Below are 6095 nucleotides of genomic sequence, written 5' to 3' on the forward strand. Positions count from 1 at the left end.
CGGACGGGGGTCGGGAAGCTGCTTGTGCTTTTGGAGGGATGTGTGGAGTAGTTCTGTGGGGTCGCCGGAGAGGGTCAGCTTGTGTCGCCGGCGCGCCTCACTCCCAACTTCGGGGGTGGGGGAGGGGCGGTCTCCTGCAGGGGGCCTCCCCCACCCCCACTGAATCCTTCAGCTGCTGTCGCTCTTATCTATGACTTTCATTTCACTTCACTGTTCCGAGACTCATTAACCACAAGAGTTTTCTTGGGCAGGAGAAGGGAGGCGGGGGGTTGAGAAGGATGTGGGGGAAGAGGGAAGAAGGTTAGACTAGAGGGTTCCGTCCCATGATAAGTGGGACCATGACTCTTACGGGTTTATTTGGAAAATACTGAAACACACGCACGCCAATAAAAATAGCCCATAGCTCCATCACCATGGAAAGAGCATAAAAATAATTAGCAGCGTCTTTGTCTCTGGGCCTGCCCTCTTTTTCACTGACTAAGCCTCTCAAAGATTAAATGAGGATCAGAAAAATCTACTGAAAATGCAGATTCCTGGGCACCACTCCCAGGGATCCTGATTCCAAAGGCCTGAAACAGAGCCCAAGAATCTGCATTGTTAGCCAAGCCCCTGATCAGGATGCGGCAAGCATTTCTGAGGAACTATTTGATGTTTTTGGTTTTCTAGTTTAGCTCTACAAATCAATATCAGCTTGCACGTTTTTTAAAGTAAATAGAAGCAAACTGTATTTATTGATCAGTAACTTCTGTTTCTTTTTCTGCACTTGACCATATACCTTGGACTTTAAGAAAAACTTAGAGGTGGGGTGCCTGGGTGGCTCAGTCGGTTAAGGATCTGCCTTCAGCTCAAGTCACGATCCGGGAATCCTGGGATTGAGTCCCGCATCCGGCTCCCTGCTTAGCCTGGAGTCTACTTCTACCTCTCCCTCTGCCCCTACCGCCTCATGCTCTCTCTCTCAAATAAATAAGCAAAATCTTTTTTTAAAGAAAAAATGTAGATGTAACTTACCTATAGTAAAATGCACCAATCTTAAGTGCACAGCACTATGGCTTGATTTATTTTCCCTGACAAATTATGAAGATAGCAATATTGAAGCGATAGCAAAGTTGAAAGAATTGTATAGTGAACCCCATTACCTACCACCTAGATTCTACAAGTCATATATTTTGCTACATTTCCTCTGGTACACATCTATCCAGCAGTCCATTCCTCTATTTGTCCAACAACCCATCTGTTGTTTTTTTTAAACTGATTTTTTAAAAAGATTTTATTTATTTATTTGACAGAGACAGAGAGAGATCACAAGTAGGCAGAGAGAGGGGAAAGCAGACTCCCTGCTGAGCAGAGAGCCTGATATGGGGCTTGATCCCAGGACCCTGAGATCATGACGTGAGCCGAAAGCAGAGGCTTTAACCCACTGAGCCACCCAGGCGCCTCAACCCATATGTTTTTATTATATATATTTCAAATAAGTTGTAAACACGATATTCCTCTTCCCTAAACACTTGGCATTTATAAACATCATTAGCTTGATCCCAAGGTCCTGGGATCAAACCCCACATCCAGCTCTCTGCTCAGCAAGCAGCCTGCTCCCCCCTCCGCCCCCTGCACTCTCTCTGCTTGCTATCTGCCTACTTGTGATCTCTGTCTGTCAAATAAATACATAAAATCTTTAAAATAAATAAATAAATAAACAAACAAATAAAGAAATGAAAACCAGGTGGGATACCCAGCCGGCTCCGTCAGTAGAACATGCAACTCTGGATCTAGGGGTTCGAGCCCCATGTGAGGTATAGAGATTACTTAAAAAAGTAAAATCTTACAGAAAAAAGAAAAGGAAACACAGCATATAGATTTACTTCATTCCTTTTTTCTCCAGCCCTTAAGTATGAAAAATTTCAGACATAGACCAAAATGGAAAAAATTTTAGAGTGAAGACTCAGGTACCCACCACCTAGAGTCTACCATTGCTTTATTTGCTTAATCACATTTCTTTCTTGTTTCTTTTTTAAGATTTTATTTATTTATATGACACAGAGAGAGAGCGTGAAAGAGCACAAGCAGGGGGAGCAGCAGAGGGAGGGGGAGAAGCAGGCTCCCTGCTGAGTGGGGAGCCTGATGCGGGGCTCAATCCCAGGACCCTGAGATCATGACCTGAGCCAAAGGCAGACATTCAATGGCCAATCCCTTGGCCATGTTTCTATCCATCTCTCCATCTCTTTATCTAAGTTGTTCTCAGCTGGGAAGCTCTTTTCCCTACAGGGATATTTGACATTGTTTGGGGACGTTCGGGGTGTCACGACTGGGTGGGGGTTTACTGGCATCTCCTGGGTAGGGGCTAAGGAAGCTGCTAAGCATCCTACAATACACAGGACAGCCCCCACTCCACCAGCAAAGGTCAGTAGTGTCAAAATGCAGAAACCCTGCTCTGTCCATTCCTCAATCCGTCTGCTTCTCTTGCTTTCCAGGCAAGTGGTGGACATCAGTATCCTTCGCCCCTTGCATTCAGCATGGTTTGTTTGTTTGTTTGTTTGTTTTTAGCATGTCTCATTCTTCAAACAGCTACATTGTATTCCAGGGGCTCCTGGCTGGCTCAGTAGGAAGAGCCTGTGACTCTTGATCTCAGGGTCCTGAGTTCAATCCCCATGTTGGGTGTAGAGATTACTAAAACAAACAAACTAAAAAAAAAAAAAAAAGCTACATAGTATTCCAGAGTATAAATGTACTACTATAAACCCCTTGACCTAAGTTAGTTATGTTCCTTTATCAATATTATAAACAAAGCAGCGGTCATCTTCTGCATATGTATTTTCCTCTGTACTCATTCTATAATATCTGCATGACATTTTCTATTTTTTTTAAGTGATCGCTATAACCGACGTGGGGCTCATGGGGCTCAAACTCATGACCCCAGGATCAAGAGTCACATGTTCTACCGACTGAGCCAGCCAGGCACCCTTGCGTTTACTATTTCTAGAACCATAATTGCTCCAGCAGTGACTGGATATAAGTTGTAGATCTGGATACATATTGCTTAATTACTCCCCAGAGAACATGTAGTGATGTACAGAGCGATAAGGCTACATGTTATCTGATAGGTAAAGAGCAAAAAAAAGTTCTGCCATTGTTCTTGAAACATTCATCCCCTGATTATTTATTTATTTATTTTAAAGACTTTATTTATTTATTTGACACAGAGAGAGAGAGAGAGAGAGAGAGAGAGAGAGAGATCACAAGCAGGCAGATCAGCAGGCAGAGAGAGAGAGTGGGAAGCAGACTTTCTGCCAAGCAGAGAGCCTGATGCAGGCCGATCCCAGGACCCTGAGACCATGACCTGAGCCGAAGGCAGAGGCTTAACCCTCTGAGTCACCCAGGTGCCCCCATTCCCTGATTATTAAAAAAACATTTTTAAAGATTCTATTTATTTATTTGACAGAGAGAGAGACAGTGAGAGACGGCACACAAGAAGTGGGGAGAGGGAAATGGAGAAGCAGACTTCCGAGGAACAGGGAGCCCGACCCAGGGCTCAATCCCAGGACCCTGAGATCATGACCTGAGCCAAAGGCAGACACTTAACAACTGAGCCACCCAGGCACTCCTCTACCCACACTTCTTACATGCACTCTCCCCTTTCCTGTTTAATATAGTTATGTAATTATTTTTGTTAGATTAATACCCAGCACTGGGGCTCCCGGATGGAATTACAAGTGCCAGGAGGAGGGAGCTCAGGCAGAGAAGTGGGTCTAAGATCTTCAAGTTTCAGGAATTATTCTCAACAGCACCATGAGGGAGTGTGGGCATTTGGTGAAGGGGAATCCTAAAGGAACAAGAGCTCCAGGGGTGTACAAACAATGATGCAAGAGAGAGAAGGAAACATTGCAAGAGGGAACGTTCTGAGTAGGGAGAGGGGAAGGGATTCAGAGCCCAAGTGGAGGCGTTCAAACATGGTCATGGTCATGGGAGGGACAGCACTATATGTACCTCTGTGGGTGAGCTAGCAGTGGCCCTGGGGTAAGCATCGGGAAGTTTTCTTTTGGTGGCTTCTGTTTTTTCAGCAAAAGAAGTGAGAGCGAAGAGGGGGAGGGACGCTAGAGGTTTTGAGAGAGAAGGTGAGAACACGATTTCTTAGAGAACGGAGAACAGAGCCAGAGAGGCCTTGCAGATCAGTTCTGAATGGTCACTTGAGCTTTGCTCTCACACAGCTCAAGTGTGTCCACTCGCAAGCTCAGCTGGGTGGGAGCAGGCACAGAAAAGGCAGAGTCCATTGTAACCAGGGCTGGGGTTTGGCCAGGCAGGTGTGCTGGAGGGAGAAAGAGCAAGGAAGTTAATGTCATGTGTGCAAGGACATGACTGTGGTGCTTGCCCTTAGAATCTAAGACAGGGAGAGAGGACATGAGAGGAGGTGAGGCGTTAAAGAAAAAAAGGGTTGGCTCGAAGGAGCAGAGGTACCAATGGCATCATGGAATTGAAAGGCCCTTTGTCGGGTGCCTGGGTGGCTCTATTGGTTAAGCATCTGCCTTAGGCTCAGCTCTTGATCCTGGGATTGAGCCCCACATCGGGCTCTGCTACCCCCACTCATGCTCTCTCTCTCTCTTTCAAATAAATAAATAAATAATAAATAAAATGTAAAAAAGAAGGAAAGGCCTTTTATGATTTTGGCCTCATTCCCTCTCTGACAATTATCTCTCCCCACTCCCCCTTGCTCATTCAGTCTAGCAACATTGGCCTCCTTGTTGTTCCACAGACAAACCCAGACACGCTCCTACCTCAGGGCCTTTGCACCGTCTGTTCTGCCTGAGTGTTTTCCCTCCAGAAAAATCCTATTCAGCCCCTCTCCTCCTTCAAATCTTTACCCAAGTATCACCTTCTTAGCAAAGTCTATCTTGAACACCTTACTGAATGTGGCAATCATCCTCTCCCCAAATTTCCAATCTCCTTTACCCTGACCTATTCTTTTTTCCATAGTCCTCAACCCCTTTGAATATTTAATTGAGTTTAAGATGTCATCAATTGTAAGCTACGTGTATCTTAGGATCACTGATACTGTCTATACTGGTAATTCTGTTATCACATTGAATGCCTGTTTCCCCATTATAACCTCATCTCCACGAGGGCAGGCATCTTGGTTTCATTTACCACGGTGTCTCCAGCACCTAGGACAGTTCCCAGCATCCCGTAAATGCTCAAGTAAATACTTCCAACAACCCACTTTGAGCACCACTGCTTTAGGGGATATCCCTGACACAGAGGATGGAGAGTCAGTTTCTCCACAAGAAATATTACCACATCCCTCCCTCCTCTGTCTTGGCAGCTGGAATATTCAGTCTGGACCCCTCAGAATCTCCTCACCCGGATTCTGCCTCCAGTCCTAATTCTTACTTGCCCCAAGTGATTTCTGAAAGGTGCTGCCTGCAAATTCCGAAAACGGCCACACGGTGGTGGTGTGGGCCTATTTCCCCAGCCAAGATCAGTCTGTCCCTGCCCACCTCACGAGTACTTTTCTTTTCTTTTCTTTTTTTGGGGGGCGGGGGAGAGTCCTAGTCCTGATTTATTCACTCTAAGAACCATACTCCCAACACCTAGAAATGAAAAGCCTTGTGATTATTCTCTATTAGCTATGGGGGGAAAAACTTTTCTAATCAGTCTATTTTACATGACTTCAAATAATACAGTTTCATTTTTTTTCACATCGATTTCAATGTACATTTTCTGAAAGTCTTAAAAAGTTAGTATACATGCTATAAAAATGGTGTAGTCTACACACATTTTTACATTAACAATAAAATTCAGAGCTTTTTGTAATCGTGAAGAACCAGTCTCTTTCTTTAAAAAAAAAAAAAATTATTGGGGCACCTGGGTGGCCTAGTCGGTTAAGTGTCTGCCTTGGGCTCAGGGTCCTGAGATCAAGTCCTGGTCCCCCCCCTCCCCCCCGCATCATGCATGTTGTCTCTCGCTCTCTCTCTGACATAAATACATCTTTCTAAAAAAATTTATTTAAAAAATTATAAATTAAAACAATTTTTTTGGCTGGGCACAGTACACTTCATTGATGGTACATGACAAAGTAGGGCTCCCCAAGCCCCTCCCCTTCTCCA

This window comes from Lontra canadensis, unplaced genomic scaffold (genome assembly GCF_010015895.1).
Source record: "Lontra canadensis isolate GAN:19392208 unplaced genomic scaffold, GSC_riverotter_1.0 scaffold107, whole genome shotgun sequence".
Taxonomy (NCBI): domain Eukaryota; kingdom Metazoa; phylum Chordata; class Mammalia; order Carnivora; family Mustelidae; genus Lontra; species Lontra canadensis.